This window comes from Acromyrmex echinatior, chromosome 4 (genome assembly GCF_024713525.1).
Source record: "Acromyrmex echinatior isolate Ae372 chromosome 4, ASM2471352v2, whole genome shotgun sequence".
Lineage (NCBI taxonomy): Eukaryota > Metazoa > Arthropoda > Insecta > Hymenoptera > Formicidae > Acromyrmex > Acromyrmex echinatior.
In genome coordinates this window covers 4234308-4257103 of record NC_141855.1, presented here as the reverse complement: position 1 = coordinate 4257103, position 22796 = coordinate 4234308, and the positions used below count along the sequence as shown (strand labels likewise).

Genomic DNA, 22796 nt, shown 5'->3' with positions numbered 1-22796 from the left:
AGTACAAGAGGATAGATTCTACATGAAAAAATAAGTTGAAAACATATAAAATATTTTTTTATATGTTTTCGAAAAAATATTGATTTAAATATTCGTCGATTATACTATATTTCGACTTAACAATTCTTGCTATGACTTAACTATTCTTTGCAGACTACTATTTTGGCATTTCTGCCCATATTTGCGTTTGTTGAATACTCGAAACATACTTAATAAAACAAGATATTTACGCACGATGAATTTTATTATTTTATAAATTGTTGAAAATGTCTGAAAACAATAACTTTTCATATAAAAAAATTTTATTCTATATTATTTTTGTATGTAGAATTATTCCCTTTTCGGTTGGAAAACCACTTTTCGAAACATCCTGTATATGTTTACTTATACTAAAAACCTACTAACCTACCTTTTTAATTTAACTTAATAGATTAACATTAAAGATGATTGTGCAACGCACGAAGATATTTATGCGTCCGAGTGACTATCACGAGCAATGATTTACAGGTCTCTTAAAGATGGAGCCGTTTCTCGCAAAGCCAAAAGAGCGTTTATCCGTCATTGTAAGACGATAAATCAAAACAAGTCGTGTCGCTGCGACTGACACTTCTTGCGCTCACGAGAACGTGTGCGAATGACACGGAGATGGAATTAGCGTAACACGTACTCACACTCGAAAGCTCGCGGAATCCTGGGGTGGAGGAGCTCGTGCCGAAGGCGGGGGATGTCTTTTTGACTGACTTGCGAGCGAGGCGCAACTGGCAAAAATACGAATAAGAACGAACGCGGCCTCAGCAGCCATCGTTTAAAGTATCGCCAGCGATTTATCATTGGCCGCATTAATGGCACCGGAATTCCGTGTATTCCATTTGTATCTGTCCCCCACTGGCCGACCCCCGAGCTGGAACTCTAACCTCGTGCCAAAAGAAACGGACCTGCTCGATCACCTCCTTTCCGTACCACCTCTCCATCCCGTCACCTTCCTAACGGCGGTAAAAGCCGCGTTATTAATTCAGGAAACGACGCCCGGCACTATTTCCACGGAGGGGCGTCTCTCGAGCTTGCTGTAGACGTGCATAGTCTCGAGAAAAAAAATCTCTTTCTGATAAATTGTGACCTTTATGAAATCTTAGAAATTTAAAAAGATTGCTACTTACTCGATACTTATTTATATTACTGATTATATTTAAAACTTTAGATAAATATTTAATAAAGATAACATAACCGATATTTCATGAGATAATTTCGTGACATGATAGGAGTCAGTACAAATGTCTTATAATAAAACTATTACATTTTTTAATTTTTTTAAAAATGTCTTACTTGTTAACATAAAAGATAAAGTATTATAATTCGCGAAAATTTAATTTTCAGTATTTAAATAATTTATAATATTTTACGTCTGTCTTGTCAAGCAAAGTAAAAGGACATTGCTTTTCCAAATTTTCCTCTTAAAAGGAAGATAATTACACAATTCTACTCACCGGACTGACTTAATTTTGGAAACATCTCTCTCTCTCTCTCTCTCTCTCTCTCTCTCTAGAAATATACTTCATGTGCAGTTGGGGAACGGCAGCATGGTTGGCTAGATTTCCCTCTGTGCATTTTCCAGCGAAGGGGGACGAAGGGCAAAGCCTGGCTGGCTTTTCTTTCGAGTGTGCGAGAAGCGAACCTGCGGCTATATCCTGATTTCGCTCGAGGTGGAATCGGGCAGCCCGCGGACCATCTGTCCATTTCCTCAGAGAATGCTACCGTTCGCCTCGGGGAGTCTCGGCTGGCGCTCGAAATCGAAGCACAGGATCAACCTTCGCCGAAGTGAACAGAACGCAAGAGAGAGAGAAAGAGAAATTTGGCGATGATCTTCCCTCTTCTCGTTCCGCTTCGAGTTTCGCTCCGCTCTCTTTCTCGTCCCGTTGTTTTTCTCATTTTTGTGCGGATCGCCCTGGCGGTTTTGTTCCCGCTACGTATTTTCCACCGGCTTTTTATTCGGTACCGGATAAAAACGAAGTTCGATCGAGAGACACGATTCTAGGTATATTAACTCGTTTACATCGACTGAATAAATAGACTACAGGTCATCCACGGCACTTCCGATTTTCGTTTGGTAAACAGTCCATATTGCCGATGGTATCTTATGAGATACTAAAGTGTAGCCGTATGCAAATAAAATATAAAATTGTATTACAATGTACAAGCGTATTTTTTTCCAAATATATAATGTATTTGTTTTCTGTTCAATGACTCCTTCATGAAATAGTTTCAACATTTTTTATAACATATAACATTGGGATATATCCAACATATATTTCATCGAAACAAGAATATTTTTTCAAAGACTTAGAAATGTCTATTAATGATAGTTAATAATATATATATTTATATTTTGTCGCGCGAGATTGACGTTGATAATAAAATGATATACGAGAGAGAAAATCTTTTAATTAATTAATTAATCAGTCAACCGCTAAAAGTCACGATTCTCTCTCTCTCGTCCTTCTTGAGAAATGGCTAAAGAAACTTTGCCCTAAATACATTTTCTATCATTCAAACGTCGTGAAGATATGATTTGCTTTGTTAAAAGTGATATAAATCAAATTATATATTAATACTATTCAATTCTGGCTAAACTTTAGTAATGTTGGAACATTCAGAAATACGTACTAAATTTTAATAAATATTTGTTTGAATAATACTATTTTAATATTCATGGTAAATAAAAATTTACTAAATAAAAAAAATAAAGTTAAATCGAATTAACTTGTATTAAATAAATATATGATTTATAATATTTGATGATAAATATATTCAGTGAATGTTCAGCTGGTACTATTTAAACAAAAGTTTATTAAAATTTAATATATTTTTTTCTCAGTGTAGTGTGAAAGCCAAACAATATCAAATTTAGTATCAACCAATTTCGAAAAGTTTTACCTGACAACTGCAATAACGCGACGCGTAGTGACGCATAATATTTGCATTACATTTAATGAAACGTTAAACTCTTGAGCAAAATACGCGTGAAATAAAAAATATAGATGCGAAGCGAATTTGTAGAAGCCGAGCGGGAGAATAACGCGGGGGATGGTTTGAGGGAGTCAGTTTGTTTAATCCGACAAGTGTCGGTAAATATGGACGACAAATAAAAGACTTCGGAGCGAAAATTTTACGGCACACACACACACACACACACACACACACACACACACACACACACACACACACACACACACACACACACACACACACACAGGAGATGGAACCGAAATTATACAACAATAGAATGCTTGTTGGAAGCCTGACGCCAACGCGGATGGAAATTCAGCTTTAATATTTCTTTTGTGCCCGGTTAGACATCCCCCACCTTTCCCTCGGGACCGAGCGAGTGGGCGCCCAACCCAATTATGTAAATTCGCGATTACATAATTAAACAGTTACCACGACGATGGAGAAGGGGGAGGTGAGAGAAGCACGAAATTCGTCCCTCGATCCTTCCCTGCCTCTCATACTAGATTTTCTTTCCGCTGTGGATATTTTGATAAATCTGGCGCCGTGCCGATCAGATCTCTTAGTCCGTTGAGAAGAAAGGAAAGAAATATGTCAATCTCTGAATAGTTTTGTTACCTATCAATCACGTTTCACGCTGAATGTCCTCCAAACATCATATTAGTGAATGAAAAAAAACCTGCATATTTTTCAGAACATGAATATTTTTTCTTGTTTGACAAACTGACAGGGGTATCAAAAAAGAACGTCAATCTCGTCATCGGGAAAAATAGATCACCAGGGTTGATGATCTAAGCGTGAATGACCTGTTCTTGCTCTTTTTCTTTCTGTGGTGTACCTTTTGTCTCACACCTTGTGCAAATTATTACGGATAATTGCGCAGATGTTTTCCGCGTTATATGAAGCAAGTAACCGCGTTAAGCGATAACCACAAATATAGAATGAGATAATAGAATCATTAATTTAGAATTTACAAACATCCAAATAATAAAAAGATATATACTTATTATATATTGAAGTCAAAAACATTTTGTATCTATAAATTAGCCAGCGGTTTTCTCAAAGTATTATTATCATTATTTTTATATTTGCCCTTTACGGACGAATGTCATCGCAAGCGGTGTGGGATTCGCACAATGTCCATATCGCTATCACGATATGGAAAGGAAGAGAAGGAGATACGGTGGAAGAGATGCACATGCAGATGCGTATAAATGCATCATAATTTTCCCGTGAAAGACGGTGCAACGATCGCTATGCGCTCGTTTTCGCGATCGTAAAGAAATACGATAAGCCGCTCGTTTTTTTTTATCTTTATCACGTATCTTTGACTTAAATTCGGATAATAGGTTATCTAATGACGAGCCGAGCGGCGACAGCCTCCGGCTTTATTGCTTTTTAATCCCTACGCGATTCTTATTTATTTTCCGCGTTCCCTCCTGCGTATGCTCTTTTATCGACTCGTAATTTACACGTTATCGTTGTCAGGAAGGGCCTCGAACTGCCGACTTGTATTTGCGCACCTCTCAACCATGATTGCTACGGACATTCCTCAAACAGGTATTTTAATCTCCGCCACTACCGCTATTTGGACATTTCCTGGGATTTGGGGGACGCCTTTAGTAATTACGTGTACGAATTGCCATCTTGTATCAATCTGTTCGGATTAAGGATAATCATTTTATTTCGCCCGGAATCGAGCCATGTCGACGGCCGAAAAGTAGGTCCATTAAGTGGTATCTTATCATTTGAGTCAGTGTAATCCCCAAACACATCTTCAATATATTCTAACTGTAACATTATTAAAAACAATTATTTCGATATAAAGTTGTTAAATAATTGATATACAAAAAAATATTATTTTTTTGTGTATCAATTTTAATTATATCTTAACAAAAGTTTGTAATTTTTTAAAATTATAATATAGCATATACATTCGCTAATTTACTGTACCTTATTAGTTTAAACATTTGCTAATTGAGGCTTGTAATTCAGATTTGAAAATAATGATTTTTTTCACTAAGGTTACAATTTTCTATATTTAATCCGAGGTTTAATCGTATTAAAATATTATATTATTAATCCTTTACGATAATTTTCCAGTCTTTTATACACGATGGATCATATCTGGATTAATTTTCATCACTTTTATAATATACATAGATTACTAAGTGATTTTTCATATATTTTAACATCTTTAGAAAGTATTTGTACGAATGTATATAAAAAAGAAAGAAACCGTAAAATTTTATTTAACCAGGCTTCTAGATTTCTATTTCAAAGACAAGAAATGTGCAAGACATATACAATTAACTCATTGTGTATGTGAAGGATTAAATAAAAAAATCGGTCTTTTTCTTTTTTCTTCGCGTCAATATAGAATTAATTTTGGACACAAAGTAAAAGAACTTTAATCGATAATTTGGTACCTATCATCTCTCGAAAATATGATATTTCAGGAAAGAGTTAATGGTAAAACTTTTGTATTCTCGTATCAAAAAGTGTTTCTCTTTCTTTTGCAATCGCGCATGGAGTATCGATTGGTATCCTGACTGAACGTCGATCCTTGTCTAAGTTGGCACAATCGTCGTGGATGAGCGCCGCCCGACTCACCTGCCGAGTGCGTACCTGTGCGTTCCTTTTGCTACTTAGGTGGTCCAGTCCGCGTACACTGGAGATCATTTTTTAAAAGAGTTTTCAGTTCAACGTGCACGCGGCGCGCGCGAGCTTTATTCTTCATTATGTCCGGTTATCCATCTTCGAGCTTGCTGGTCGTTTTTTCGGTCGGTGCGGGCGAGAGGAAGAGAGAGAGATAGAAAGGGTAAAAGAGAAACGAGAGAAAGAAAGAAAGGGAAAAAAGAAGTAAGAACCGGCTTTCGTTAGAATACTGTCTAAATCGACCACGCGTTTTCCCACATGAGGCGATTTTATTGCTTTCGCGGTGAAGGTACTAAAAAGCGACGGTAATAACGTCATATGATATATTCGGCATTTACTTATCAGTTAACGTGGTTTAGCTTATAAGAAAGTTATATATTACTTGTGGAGCTTAACGTAGAAACGATACGAGAAGAAACTATTGTACGTTGCGATTAGCAACAGTGATTTTCCTTGAATTATGTGAGTTCTGTAGAGTATTACAAACCATTCTTTCTTCTCTCATGCAACATGCATTAAAACAGATTACTTCAAGGATTTTTTATACAATCGTATGCTCTCTTTTCTGACTTCTTTCATGATATATTCTTTATGCGAATGAAACTCTAGTGTTTTAAATGCAGAAATATTTTACGTATTTTTCCTTTTATGTTCACAAGCGATTACGTGCCGCACGTATTCTTAAATCCTTTACAAACAGTTTTCTCAACGAACATATATATCCTAATAAAATATTCTAATAAACCTTGATTTTATTATCTGCTTAGACTTTTACCTTATTACTCATTTACCTATTTTTATCTAGGATATTTTCTTAAATTTCCTATCGACAATTCGTTACTAGTCCTATATAAACAAATGTTTGCAATGTTTGATATATCAATGTATCATATATCAATCCTCAATTATCAATTTCTTTTCTTTTTCTTAAAGTGACGTTTATATTGAGATTTTTTAAGGCGTCAAACTTAATCTTTTAAGGCTTATACCATAGGAAGAAATTGACCAATTATAGTCAATTATTCTTCTCACATTTGATATGATTGGCATCTATGATTAGTCAATTTCTTACAGCTTAAGACTTAAAGCTTAAATTTAATCTAAAAATTTCATTGTACAAGATCTCTATTTTGTAACTCTTAGATAATTTTTACCATTTTTATAAAACATGTGCACCTGTTGAAAATGATTTTTCTTATAATGTTCAGTCGGTAATTTTCAACCTATATTTACACCATCTGTTCTTTTTAACTAATGCATATTTTCTTTTTGAGTTGATACGCTTGCGATCTCTCTCTCTCTCTCTCTCTCTCTCTCTCTCTCTGTGATATATATAGTCATAAAAAGGTTTTAGTTCAACGGGTACATTATATAAATATACAGTTCTACATTTAATCAATCATCAGATTGTGTTATTGATGTACCCATAGTACTCTCAAACGCATGAATTACTTTAGCAACAATAATGTAACGACATCGACACGTTAAGAGTTACAGATAAAAAATATATTCTGTACTTTTTTCTTAATTACTTTTTAAATATTTGTTTTTTAATAAATCAACGTTAGACTTCATGTTAAGAATTAATTCATGACAAATACAAATATCGTTTCGTATATCGATATACGAATCGTACTCGTAAGCCTCGACACGTGCCGCGCGTTTCGACGTCGCGACGCCGAGCCGATTGGTTTAAAAAGGATTTTTTTTAAAGACGAGTCGTGGAGCACGAACGCCCGGGGACAGACGAAATTGCAGATAATTTGTAATTGTGGCATAGCGAGAGAGGGAAGGGATGAGGGAGTACAAGAGGATGGAGATAGAGTCAAAGAGCGAACGAGAACGTACGAAGGAGAAAAAAAATGAAACAAAGGAAAAATGCGAGCGAGACAGTTGTTTTCCGACGTAAACGAAATTACAAGGAAGCTAACCCGCGCAATGCGGACTCAATGGTCGTCGAAAACGTTCCCCGCTTTCATAGTCGCGGTCTCGTTTCACTCGTCCCTTTTTCTTCCTGTCTCTGTTTCTACGTCGCTTTCTCCGGCTTTTGTAGCACCATAATTTCGCGTATTAGGCCGCTCGCGATTTGCAGCTATGCATTCCATTGCGAGACATTACGCATAAATTATGAAACGATTTGTACTCCGACGCAGCTTTGAAAATAGCAGGAAACAGCATACAAATAATCCCGATTAAGTAAAGAACTGAAATAAAAAACGTTAATTTTGCAGAGGAACATCATTCGTTATCTTTAAGGAATATTGCAAATCATTAAATAGAATAATACAAATAAACGAAAAGAGTCTTATTCAGTCAAATCGATACGGACGGAACAACACTGTGATTATAATTTGCTATTCTGCACTAAGTACTTAAATCTATTTTATGATATTATAATTCTCGATAATAGTTTAAGTATATTAGTATCATTATTAAGGCTATGTTCGGTTTTGACACTCATGTGTGCTGTAAGCTTCATTCTATGTAATGAGTAAGCTTCCTTCCGCATGTAATGAGTGATAAAGATAGACCGAAGATAACATATAAACGTCGAAACTGAACGCAGCTTTAATAGAGTTATACTACATTGAAAGAAAAGATTGATGGCTGCAGCAAATTAGATGGTTAAATATGGCATAGCATTTTTAATTGACTACAGCAATCAATTTTTGATTGCGTCAATCGAAATCCTATACTGTTAAATCTGTAAGAGCAAATTAACTTAACGTGAGTCGTTAACTTAACATTGCTCCTACTCGATCTTATCGTTATTTTATACTGAAACAATGGTTATATTTGACACTATGTAGTGTTAACTTGACAATGTAGTGTCATGATATAGTGTTAAATTTAATTATCGTTTTAATTATCGTAAAAAATAACGATATATTTAGTAGGAGGCTAACATTATTAAGATTGAAATTTGACTCTATAGATTTAATAGTGTATACTGACATTGCGGATAGGCTAATACAACCAACAATTGGCTACAATAACCAAAAATTGGCTGTTGCAATCAATTAAAAATGCTATGCCATATTTTACCATTTAATTTGCAGCAGTCAATCTTTTCTTTCAGTGTAATATACCCATCTATTACAGAGAATTACGATATCATACAGATATTGTGTTGAAATAGAACACTCAAATGCGCTGCAGTAAACAATGTAATGTTACGAGAACTGCAATTTTTTTAGATTATCTACGTTAGTATATTTTTTTGTATAATGCAACGATAAACCCTGTATAAATCGATGAACATTACATTTGCCTTTTCCTCTTGAATCAGTTTTTCCTCTTGAAAATCAATATTGATTTTACCTACCGAAAACTAGATTAGTAACAGAAATTGATACATTTCTGTTTAACTTTTGGAGTATTTTTTTGAGATGAATCGCGCGCGCGCGCAACATCTTGTGTACGTGTATATGTGCGGCAGAACAATTCTAGAAATAAATGTAAAAGCAAAAAGAAGGCAAAACGTACGTGATATTACTTTGAAGTTGCCGAAGCTCAGTAAGAGGGTTTCTCGAAGAGCCCGGTAGAGATATCGCCATGCCGTTCGACTAAGCGCTTCCAAGAGCCAAACCCCTCGAGTGTCCAGCAAAGAAATTCCGCTCGTATTTTCGTGCAAGAACCCGCGCGATGTCGTACTTGTACGATATGAAAGTTTGCGCGTAGCGGGCTCGAGAAAGAGAGAGAGAGAGAGAGAGAGAGAGAGAGAGAGTGTGTGTGTGTGTGTGAGCAAAAAAAAAAAGAAAAAAAAAGAGGGCAAAAGGGAGAAAAAAACCGAAAAACTGGTATGAAAAATTCATACGTGCCGTTACGCCGCAGCCGTATTAGCAGCGGAAGTTAAGATAATATCGCGGCATAATACTCTCGCACGAAACAAGAGAGGATCGCCATACGCGCGAAAAGCACCGCTCTTGCAAAATTGCCGGAGTCCCGCGGCCATGGCGCATCCACCGGTATGCCACTTAATCTTAACTCGAACGGCGGAGAGAGAGACCACCATAATTCGATATTTCACGCTTTATTCCAATTTGTTTCGAATCACAGACTGCAGGATTTTAATTTTCTTTTCATTCGTTGTATTTTGTTGTTTCGAAACACTTATCCTTGATTTTAATTGATTCTTTGGCGAATATGTAGTCTATTTTTTATTATAAATAACGAAAATATTCAAGAAGATCTATTATCATAATATTTTAATTAATAATCTTTGTAGCCAAGTTCCAAAATTATAATATATTATTCCGTTCATTAGTTTACTTAAAATTAACTTAAAAACTAAAACTTGAAGTTTATAAGCTTAAATTATTTGAAAGATCAATAATATATTTTTTACATATATATATATATAAAACTAAATACTTTTGACTAAAAAGACTAAACATTAGCTTTAAATTTGCCAAAAAGTCATTAAAATCGAAGATAAAGTTGATAATGTATCATATTTATAAAAATTTTGAGTCTCTCTCTCTTGAAAAAATACAATGTAATTTAAACTAATCTTAAGATAACGTTCTTTCGATTCCTCTTCAAGCAACGTTTTTTTCCATTCCGCTCTGTTCTTCTGCGACCAAACGGAAAAAAATCGAACGAAGCAGATAGAAGCGGATCTACACATTGGCCTCATAAAGTGCCGCAATTTCCGGTGGGCACGACAGGAAAGGAAGAAAGACTTCCCAATTCGCCACGCGACAACGCGCGCGTGCTTTAACTTGCAGTGCGGAGAAAGTCGGCAGAAAGTTCAAAATCCGACCATACTCTCCCTTGAAAGTTTTTGATGGGCTGCCGGAAATGGACTCGTTCGTGGCGTCGTCCTCGTCGTCGTCGTCGTCGTCGTCGTCGTCGTCATCGTCATCTTCCCCGTGGTTGGCGGATTCTGCCTTCGATTTTCCATTACCATTTTTATTTTTTCACGGCACGTCTTTTGCCTGGGAACTTTTTATTGGCCGCCACTCCGATGCTCTTGTTTACTATTTGCAAGTATAATTTCGTAGGGTTTAAGTTAACGGCTTTCGCGTATACATTAGCTGTAAATATCCGCGAGAGATGGTATCGCCTGTAATTGGTTCTCCACCCTTGCCACCCTTCTATGACTACCCTCGTACGCACGATCCCTTCGCATACGCGCGAAATCAATTTGACTGTTATTTGAAAATTTTAGTGCTCTTCCCTTTTTTATGTTTACAATAAATTATTATCGAAATAAAATCAATATTCTCGCCGAGAAAAAAATATCCTCGATCGTTGAAGAGCCACGTGAGAATTGTGTACGCTTATTTTAATTTCTATATAATTAAAATGTATTGATTTTAATTAATTTAAGAAATAAGCTGATTGAATAATAACTCAATGGTGTAACGTTTGCGCTGAACAACAATATGAACTTTAAGTGCAATTTTATTTTTTACTTTATTTAGGAGTAACGAACATTACATACATGTATGTATGTATATAAATAATACTAAGTATAGTTTATAAATTTTGAATAATTTTAGTGCAAGTTCATTCTAATATGTGAAACCGATTTGAAGTTATATAAAAAACAAAAATTAAACGATCAACACTTTTGATTTTTTTTCTAATTCCAATAAAATTTTATCGTATATACATATATATATATATGTATTGAAAAAAAAAATGTTTTTGATTATATTGTATTTTAAAAACTGCGATGATGCTAATATTTCCATGGCAAATTTGGATTCCGCATCGAAAATTACGCTAGAAACAATTTCCATGTAGTCTTGCACACAATCTTGAAAATTAACGTAATAGTCAAACTTCTCCATTGTAATATCATTTTATCTTATCTACAGCGCTCTATTCGAATGACACCAAAGTTCAATAAGCGCAATCACCCTGTGTGACCTTCGTTAATCTGTTCACTGTGAAATCTCTTCGCTTTCTCTCGCGCATTCGCATGCTGCATCTCGAAACGAGACCTGGACTTAATGTCGTAATTAAAATGCACATGGTAAACTGCCGCCACGCCGTTGTCCTGCGGCGATGACTAAACGAGGTGAAGGGCGAAGAGGAATTTGAGCATAGAGGTGAGTCTCTCCCTTGCGTTTTAAGGGAGGCCTGGGGCGACTTGCTTCTGTCCCTTCTCCTGCTCTCCCATTCCCACTATCTTTTGCTTATCTTCATCCTTTCCTTCGTCATCTAATACCACTCGCAGAATCATCCCCAAGAAATATTATAATGCCGCATACTATTTGTCCTGACGCAAAGCACAGCGAACACTTCCCGGCGAGCCACGGGTGTAAACGGTCCCGTTAATGAAAGCGGAATTAAGGCCGCTGTCACGTGTCTTTCGACCGACGAGTGGAGACTGCGGTTTAGAGGGTGGTCCGTGAAAAATTACGTGTGCTCGCGCCGTCTTGAATTATAGCGAGCTCCTTCCGGCTGCAATTTCGAGCTCGCTATTTGGAGCAAGATATTCTCACGTTCTGCCCTCGTAATCGCGTATATTTGCTTGGCCGTTGTGTAATTGAAAAACGGACGTTACTTATGGAATAATCCTCAAAATTATGGTCGCAAAAGTTGTCTCTAATCTTTTACATTTTACTTTTATAGTACTAGTAAGAAATACATTTGACAATTGTTTATTAGAGCGTGATACAACATCAAAGATTTATGATACCTATTTATACTAACTATTAAAAATTAATAATCTATTTTTGAAGAAAGTTTCGCATATTTTTGTCGATAAAATGTATAAATATAATCTTAATGTATTCGATATCGAATATAAACAGTAATTATGCCTATTAATAATTAAATATCACATTAGATTTTATATTTTTGTATTAAATATCTTTATGGACCGCTTTTAATTTAGAAGATGGACTTCACCAATATATGCACAACATTTATTTTACGAGCTTTAAAGTTTTTACAACAGAAGCACAAACGAAAGCGACTCGAATTTGCCGCAAAAAGAGCCTTTTAAATGGAAACTGGTTGCACTTGCATCGCGTTAGCATGAAAGCGCTGCGGTTCTTTGTACCGCACTTTATTAGAAAAACGCGATAAAACTTTCATCCCCGCTCCTTCTCTCTTTTTTTATTATACCTGCGGGCGCCACCGTTGTACCAATTAACGTTTGTACTTACTGGACCAAATAGCTCTCACATTATAATATCTTTCATGGAACGGTTATGGGAAAAAAAATAAACGGACAAAGAAGGGTCGAGACTCTCCATGTGTCCCTTAAATCCTTTTGAAGAGAAGTCCGAAGAGCTCAGCACGGGATTTCTCTGTTATTTCCGTCACGTACTAATAAAATTAATGATAGGTACATAATTTCCCCTCAAAAAAAAAAAGGGAGCACTTTCTCCCTCGCATTATCTTTAAAAAGGGATTTTATCTTGTACATAAGTTTAGACGCATTTTAACAATACATATGTGTTTATCTCTAAACACGTCTTCGACATTGGTCATGAAAATCACAGTGATTATACAATTTTCCATACAGACCTCCATTGCTAGACTGATCACATTGCCGTCGCATTATATCGAATAAAGACTGCCCATTTCTATGTGCACCTGCTCACTGTATATATAAGGTATGATCGATGTGACATTAAAATGTTTTGAAGCATTTTTTGATTGGTCAATTAATTAAATTATTTCTTTTGATTGGTAAATTAATGCTTCGAAGAATTTGTAGTTTGAACATTTGCAGTTGAAGTATTTATAATTGATTTGTATCCATTCTCACACATATTACATAGCATCTGATAGACTAAGATCACGTGGTATGTTCGCAAACAATATATGTATACGTATGTACAGGTGAACATAGACTTCTTGACATCATTTTTGTCTCTTTCACATACAAAAAATCGAAGTGAATAGTCTGGTTATAGAAATTTGTGATTTTTCATGAATTTCTTAATCGTTAGATTACAATGTGCATGAAATTCTGCGATATGAATTATTGAAATCTTTTACGTACAAATCAAATTCCGACAAAGGAGCGAAACGTTGCTGCCGTGACGACGCGCCGCAGCGGTTTCTTTTGCTCCATTCTCACTCGCGTGACACACTTTTTGACACTCTTTGACACGCTGGCTCTTCGAAAGATCGTCGGCCGATATCAACACTTTTGAACGGCTAACGTGGGTTTGCTTCAAGTCATTACGTGCACGTAACATTCGTCCCCCGTTGCACATATAGGCGGAATCGCGCTGGAAGAAAAAGCCAGAGCGGCACGAAGACCGCTTTGGATTTACGATTGGAACTTCCACGCTAAATGAGCGATTTCGCACACGTTTCCCGCATAAATTTCCTTTCCCCTTGCGAACGAAAGCTTTTGATTGAACTCGCACATTCATAGCGAACATGCACACGATTACAATTGTTTCAACATGAACGCTTTCGCGATTACTACTCCACAGAAAATCAATTAATTTTTTTTTGTTTATTTATCACACTTAAATAACTGCTGTATGCATAATCTCAAAACGATTGTACTCGCTTTCTAATATTTTCGTAATACATTATTGATTATTAGATATAAAAAATGCTCTTACAAATTGATGTAAATATTCTATATCTAATGAAAAAGAAATTAAAAAATAGTTTCATTGAAAGATAATATTTGATCTTATAACAGTTTTAATATTTCGTTTCAATGTTTTCCTTTGGCTTTTATTACCACCTTTTCCAAGAAAATACAATAAATTCAAATATACTAAAAACAAAAATTATTAAATTTTTATTTTTAGTATATTTGAAATTAGTATTTTTTAAAATTATTTAATTTTAATAAATATTTGTTTAAATAGTTCTAAATAAATATTTACTAAATGTAAACATATATATTTATTTGTTCACAAAAATTATTAATTTAATTTAGCTATTATTTTTTATCTAGTAAATATTTATCTACTGTAAGTAAATATTTACTCTTTAAAAAATGTATTAAGATTTAGTAATTTTTTTTCAATCTATAAATTACATTATACTTATGGCCAACGTTGTGTTTTACTTAGACATGTTATAAAATCAAGTATCGAAATTATTCTTTCTTTTACGAGATTTTCCTGGATTGTGCGTTAATGTTATTCGAGCTGAGTGAAAGTGCTTACGACGATCTTAATAGATTTCGTCGAAGCGAGTAAGATAATGCGCACCATTTCGTAATTTCATCGTTAGCAGTTATTCTTTGCAATACGGAAATGCTAATTAGGTATGCAAAGCCCGTTAGGAATTATCTAATCGTCGAATAAATTAAATTTTTTTCATAAAAACTAACGATACGTATTCTCCATCGAAATAATCTCGTCGCATAGCTGAACCTCCTCCGCGTCTGATGGACGGGGCCGATGTTTATGACAGAAGAACCGATTATTTTCTACAATTTCGTCTTTCCTTCCGTACGTCTCGCTACCATGCTATTACGTGACCTCTCTCGAACGCTTACGCAGCAATCAGCCGCTTTCCTCGTAGCAAAGCCCTCTCGTGATACTGATACAAAACGTTATACGAGGATGATCGCGAGGAGATAAAATCCACGGTGAAACGAGTTCCGCAGATTGTCAGATAAATGCTCATACTTACTGCTGAAAAATCAATTATTACCACTTACATCCCGCCGTGGGAGCAAAAGGTTCAGTAATGATCTCTCGCGGATGTTTTTCATTGAAAAACAAAGAGACATGACATTTTTAATCTTTCTTTATTACTTTTGTTAACTGTTACATGACAGGGAATCTGTTATAGTGGCATTAAAACACAGTGTCATATTTTGAGATAAAAAATGAAACAATGAAACAATGAATTATAACAAATCTTATTCAAGGATCGAAAGCTGTATGATTTTTAAAATAGATCGCTGTCTTCTAATAAGAATGAGAAATTTGTTATTCATACTTAAAAAATCATCTAAATAAAAATATCCTCAATGTATACATATATTTAGATCATTGTAAGAATAAGATAATATCACACTCAACGTTAATCTTTTAATATATAAATTAAGTATACAAATGTATGATGCATCACATGTCTCACTAATTTATTATTAAACTTTTTCTATTAATACTTGCATTTATACAAATAACTACATAATTAATGCACATGAACCATTGAATTATAAAGATACATGTACGTGTTTGTCGCAACTTTAGCTTTGATCTGTAAGCAATAATGTCAAAAGTGATAACACCCACCGTTAAGGATTAAATGGACCTGAAGATTCCGGAATAACGATCGAACTTCTGACAAGCGTGTTTTTATTTCGTGTTTTTATCTTTCCGATGCATCTTCGAGAATCCCTAGAAATATCGGTTATGACTTTCTCGCTGGTATTTCGCGCTCGAGTCATCATTGTCGTCGCGCGTGTATCTGTACGTATGTGTGTACGTGTCACGGTCGCGTCCCCATCACGTAACGAGTAATCGTAAACTCGGCAGAGATTTCCAGTCACGTAACGAAAGTCCATTCTGCCTGGTGCATGACGGTGTCGCGCTCACGCGCGAGCGAGCGAGCGAAGGGCGAAACGCGTTCTCTCGTCTGGCGGCGGGGCCCTTCGCGTTATCCGCGCGGTGAATCTCGGAGAGACGAAGCGAGAGGAGAGAGGAGCCGAGAGCTGGGATGAGAGAGAGCCGATGCGAGAGCTCGATCCAACGCGCGTAAAACGTGATCGGGTAATACAATAGATGAGAGATCGATTGCGCGCTTCGCTCATCCTTGCCATCTATAAACCAGCCTCTCGTCATCTTCTAGTCTTCTCTCTTTCTTTCTAATAGGTTATCGTTTTCTTCCTTCCTCTTCTTCAACTCCCTCACCTATCACGGCGCGTCTCCTTTCACCTTCTTGAGTTACTACGTGACTCGTACGTGACCTACCGGGTGTACTCGAATACGTGCATCCTGTTATATAAGGAGCTTAAATTGAGTATCAATTTTCACCAGCCGACCGCCCGCTGTGGGTTCAAGTACCTATTCTAGTTCTCATTAGAAATTCTTTCTCTTAATTGTGACTTTTTGAATTTATATAGATTGATTGTAACTCAATGTATCTGCGCTTAATATTTTTAAATGAAATTAAAAAATATTAAATTTAGAAATTAAATTAAATTTAGAAATTAACGTTTCACCACATATACATACATATATGATATTTGATTAGAGTAAGTAAATAAATGAATTAAGCAAATAATTTGAAGACTCTTTTATAATTAAAAATGTATAATAAGATTTACGAAATAGATGGAAGAATTATATTATCTTTTGAGTAGATCTAAACCGAGAGAATAGATTCTTTATGTTAGAACGGACTTCTGTTACGTGTCTAGAAAAAAAACTTTCATGTATCTTGCTATTATATTAATCATTTTATGAAGTCGTCAACAAGTGCGACACATATATGATAACGCGAATTTGTATCAACGAAGACAATGACAGTAATGATGCTGGCAGGACAGAACAGATTTCTTAGGCGGAAGTTAGTTTGTGCCCTTCCGACCGTAAGGCACAATGATTTTGGATTTCAACAAATTGCGATGACGCCGTGAGGCGCATTAAGCAACGACAAGCATTTATCGTGCACTTTCGCTTGGAATTGGATTGCACATTTCTGTTTATCTCGTTTTCCTTTAGCTTTTTTTTCCTTTCTTTTTCTATTTGTTATTCAATCGTGATGAATGATTATTTATTATGTCCAGAATTGCATCTATTTTTTTATTAAAATTGCAAGCTATTTTTCTTTTCGAAAATCTTATGAAATATGAAGGCTTAACTGAAAGTATACATGCACAGAAAGAACGATGAGGTACCTAAAAAATTAGTAGATTTGAAAATAATTTTATGGAATTATCAAAGTAATTATGTATATTCAAATATAATGAGCAATGCTGCAAAAAGTTTTGATGTTCTAATAACTAGCTTGAATGTCATTATTTTTATGTATAATATTTTAGCCAAACCGTTCTTTCCGTATGTTTATTGCAACTTAAGCTAAACTGATTCCTGAAGAATGAATTTTGAATTTTGAATTCAAGAAGAGAGTATTTTATAAACAATTATTTTCCTAATCCGAACCATTGAAGTATTGAATTATTTAATTCCTATAATTAATATTATATAAATACATATAACTGTTTTCTTGATTTAAACGTGTTATTTCTCGAGCGCGAGAATATGGTCAGATTGATCTTTTATTTATTTTATTTGCTGCTGAAATTTGGTAACTATTATGATGGTCGTTATATTTTTGAGATTTGTTAACATTTTTTGTTTTTTCTATTTCAGGTAAGTTACATGGACTCATTTTACTTACGTGACACACTCAGCAATATCACCAGAACTTGGTAGGATATCTATGCTTATTTTGCCTGCAATTATCAAAATTATTATATTATTAATTATTACATTTTTATTCCGATGTGATTGAATTGTTTTAGATAGGTAATAAATGAATACGAAGTTTTAGGCAGTAGGTATCAAAAGCAACGTGAGATTAAAATGTTAGGAGAACATTTATTTAAACAAATCAAACCAATATACACTTAAGTGTTGTATCGATTTTGAATGCTAAGGTATAATATTATGATATGTGCAATAGTATCATAGCACTATTATTATAAAGAAATAATTAGTAGTATGCGTACATATATTTTTATATATGTTTGGCTATAATAAAATCTATCCAAACTATGTAAAAAGAATAGAAAAGAAAAAAAAAGTTGTCGATCATTCTGACAACTCGTGCGTACAATCGTCAAGCCCGCACAAATATTTCACAATTCCACGCTCGATTTCGACGCGCCTATAAATTCGACAGTCCGAAAAAACACACGCTCGTTCCCGCATTTCGCGAAATCCCACAATCCGCTGGCGTTTGATGCCTCTCACAGTCGTAACAATCGTAGCTGGAACAAGCAACGCGGAAACGGCATCCGGCTACGCGTAAATCTCAGATTGACGGTCCCAATCGCGTACACGTTCCTCCTCTTCTACGTGACAATATCGGTAAAAATTGTGGTTGTTTTGTTGACGATGCACTTTGAGTATCTTGATTAATTTTTAATAATTCTTTTGCTTGAAGAAAATTAACAGAATTTCTTGAATAATCAAAGAGAAATCACATTTATTTGATAATTTTATCAAGCAATATCCAATTCTTATTTTTAAATAAAAACTTAAATAAAAAATTTATAGAATTAATTAAAAATTTTCGAATTTAAATGCATCGGAAAATTTATAAATTAAATGGAAGCGTTGAAAATACAAGATATAATATATATTTATATATGTGAATATAAATATATAATATAAGTCTATAAACAATGATACGAATTTAGACCGATAAAAATAAATATAATTAAATACGAAAAGTTTTACATTACATATAATTTTCATTAATAAATATTTTGTCTTTTTGCAATTCATATCACTCAATCTGACTTGTTCTCTTTTTTTTCTTTTTTCCTGTTGTTTGCAATTTTAAAAAATCAATAAGTACATCACTTTTTTGTACCTCGCTATATCGTGTCTTTAAATCATTAAGTTGTTCACATTCGAAGAAAATTATAAGTCATTGAAATTAAACGTCGCACATTAACTATTAGATTCTATATTTTTCTTTCTAAAATTTAAAAATTAATGCTACATAATTTATTTATACGGACAGAATTTTTATCTCGGAAAAGCATTTGAAAATTATTCGATATTTTCTCTTTTTCTCTCTCTGGCGCTCTTTCTCTCCTTTTCCCCCCCCCCCCTCTCTCTCTCCATTCCGATTTAAATAAAATAAATGAATAATAGAGCATGAGTAGATTATTTAAATGAATTTTGAAAATTTTCACAGTTTTAAATAATACAAAATTAATAAGTTTTTAAAAAATTTCATACCGGCAATATCAATTAAGAACAAAATAATATAATTTTTAATAGCATCATAGAATACGCACCTCTAAAATTAAACTCTAATAAAATTTTACCAATTGTAAGCTCCAATTATTAATTCATCTATATATCCAGTTTTGACACACAGTAGACGATCCTGATAAGTTCAAGCATTATCCCCGGAAGCGACTAATCTTTGAAACCGTTACGATCTCGCAGCAGGATGTTAAGTCGACGCACGCAGTGGATACAGAGAGAGTTAGCACGAGAAAGAAAGGGAGAGAAAGAACTTAGGGTGAGTCGTGCGATAAAAGGTGCAGAGAGCCGTAGAAGGAGGGCAGCCCGTCCCTTCGGCTGCTGGACCGATTTAGTCGTCTGCTACCTGCACCTCCACGAAAGCCTGGTGCACAGCGGAAAAATGCATTTCCCAACGGTTGGGAAATTTATGGCGCACGGACAATGGCGATCCGACGTTCCCCGACAAAGCTTACGCGTTATGTTCTTCTTTCCTTTCCTCTCCTCGATCCCGATGTACCTTCGTTTCCTCTTCCCCTCACACTCACCGATCCCAATAATTTCTATTCTCTGTTTGGGCAAACGCGTTGCACAATGCGTCGCGACGTCTCAATTCTCGAACGAACCGCCCCCTGCCTGCCGGCCCGAGGCGAATTTACAGGGCTCACTGTCGGTGATCATCCCAGATGAATTGTCCGAGATGAATTGCGTTCGATGAACGAGCTTCCGTTTAAATCGACCAATCTTTCACGACTCGCGCAACCCTTTCATTGTGATATTTTTGTTGCGAAATAGACGCGTTGAAAATTCTTTGTTCTAAAAACAAAAAGTCTGTGTAGTGTGTAAGATTTTTTTATTCGATTATTAAAATTCTATTGCATTTTATGATGCATTAAACATAATGAATGTTTACACAAATTAAAAAGCGAACAATTTTTTAAATATTTATAGCGAATTCGAGTGGATGCACTTGGTGCGCATTAAAGTCGTCATACATAAATTGACATAAAAATATGTGTTTAATATAAATTATAAATATAAAAACTGATTAAAACAAGAAATCCTTAATATATTTTATTATGCTATTAATTTATAAAAAATCTGTATTTTAATTCGAAATATTTGGATTTTACACTCAGATTAAATCAATGTACAATGCTTTAATATGCTCACTACCTAATTATATATTCTATTATTTACTATTTATTATTTACTATAATTGGGTATAAAATACAAATAAATATATTATATTTTTTAATTTATAAACGTTGATTTATTTTTATATCACAATTCATTAAAAGTGCTCTATTTTTAGTCATATTTTCACTTCTTAGAAATTTATGATTGATGGAAAGATTGCAGTGCCACGCTAACACATCGTTTAATATTATAAGTCTCACAATTTTATGAGGCTACATTATATCCAGAATAATGAAATTCAGGTGGGCGGAGCGATTCTTTATCATGAAAAACTTCCATAATTCGGACGATAGTATAATAGTCTGAAATAAATAAATGTCGCGCATGTTTTGTGACGACTTTATCGAATCGCGCTTATCACAATCACAAAATGTTACCTGGCACAATTAAAAAGAGATTAGTGTCTTCCTCAATTAACGCATGAAGGTGCGTATGGAGACACCAATGATAATGGCTGAGATACCATTGCGATATCGCGCTGCAGGAAATTAGCTTACGAAAAAATTGGCTTGGAAAACGATTCTCGACGAAAACGATGATAATGATAATGTAGATTCTCGTTTAACCGGCTGTCGCCCATCGCAATTACGCGAACGAGTTCTTTCGCAAAAATGTAACCGTGCAAATGCTAACGTTATGCCAGGTGCAGACATTGCGATTAGCTTGATATCGTTGTCGCCTTGAACGTGTAATAATAAATTACATTCCTACTGCATAAAACGAATATAATTAATATGTAAAATAATACAGCAAAATAGTGCAGGAAAAGATTCATGTCAAAGATACGTGAAAAGGGAAAACGTTTTACTTCTTTAATAATAAGCATGATAAATATTTATTTTTGTAGCCTACTCAGTCAATATTAAAATGTTAATTTCAAGTCGATATCATACATCAATATATATATCAATATATATATTACCGAAATAATATCAATGCAATTTTCTATACTTATAATTAATAGCGCTCATTAAAAAATAATCAGTTTACTCTTTTTATATACTAATGTTGGTATAAATATCTTTTTGTTCAATATCTTTAGTGCACAATATCTAAATAAAATTCAAGAGAAACACACAATGAGATGAAGGACGAAAAAAATCAGAAAATATATTGCCGAGATCTGATTCTTCTAAGTATAATAAAAATTATTCTAGTATTACTCTTTTCGATTTTATGATCACTGGAAATGCAGAATAAAATTCAAGCGATAAATCGTTTATCTGCGCTTATTTTATTTTGCGGAGCGTATAATATCGCTGGAGGCTTTTAAATCGCAGCGGTAGCTTAAGAAATCAGACATCGGTAATCTTGTTCAAAGCCGCCAAATCGAACTGGTTTCTTGAATCGGTGGAAAAAAAAATATTTGCTAGTCTCGCTATTACTGTGAAAGGAGAAGTCTTAAAGGTATTTTATAGTAATAACGGCCGCAGTATAGTAATTACATAACATTTAATCGGTCAATAATCTTTTGCGATATTATCGAGAAGAGAAAAAAAATCGACGGAGAGAGAATACGGAGAAGATGACAAAAAAGGTTTTTATAGAGAGCGAGAAACTTTTACGTGCGCGCGAGAACAGGCTTCTACTAGTCCATTAATAAGATTATCGGCGAAAAGTTTGGGCTTTTATCGAGCTTACATCACATTAAATACATTGGGATAGTAGTGAATGATCGATGGTCGACATTGTGCTCGCTTGCATTTTTATTTTGCGGGGTGTCTTAATGGGGATAGTTTTTGCATGAGTGACAGAGAGTGGGTGGAGAAAGGATTCGTTGCATTATTATGTAATTTAATATCGTGTAATGTTTACATTACACGATATTAAATTTCTAAAGCGGATATGCATTTCATTATGTGTAATCATTATATAACATTATAACCTTGTTATTTTTGTTTATTTTCCTCTATATATCTTCATTTCTAAAAATATTTTGTTTCGTCTTATCAAATGTGATTTCACATAAATTATTATCTCCATGAATATTTCTTTTTGCGCATGTTGCGCAGATCGAAATTTCATTGATACTCAAAGTACTCGATTTTATGT

General features: G+C 34.6%; 1 protein-coding gene and 1 long non-coding RNA gene across 11 annotated transcripts in view; one reads left to right on the top strand and one right to left on the bottom strand.

Moving 5' to 3' along the window:
* Nucleotides 1–22796, top strand: part of LOC105152941 (latrophilin Cirl) — a 476845-nt gene that overhangs the window by 243410 nt on the left and 210639 nt on the right. The gene's annotated exons all lie outside the window — the stretch shown is intronic.
* The window catches only part of LOC147909876 (uncharacterized), an 84411-nt gene continuing 79552 nt past the window's right edge, over nucleotides 17938–22796 (bottom strand). The window contains exon 3 of the long non-coding RNA XR_015545043.1: nucleotides 17938–18016. This is a non-coding gene — a long non-coding RNA (uncharacterized LOC147909876). The remainder of the gene's footprint in view (nucleotides 18017–22796) is intronic.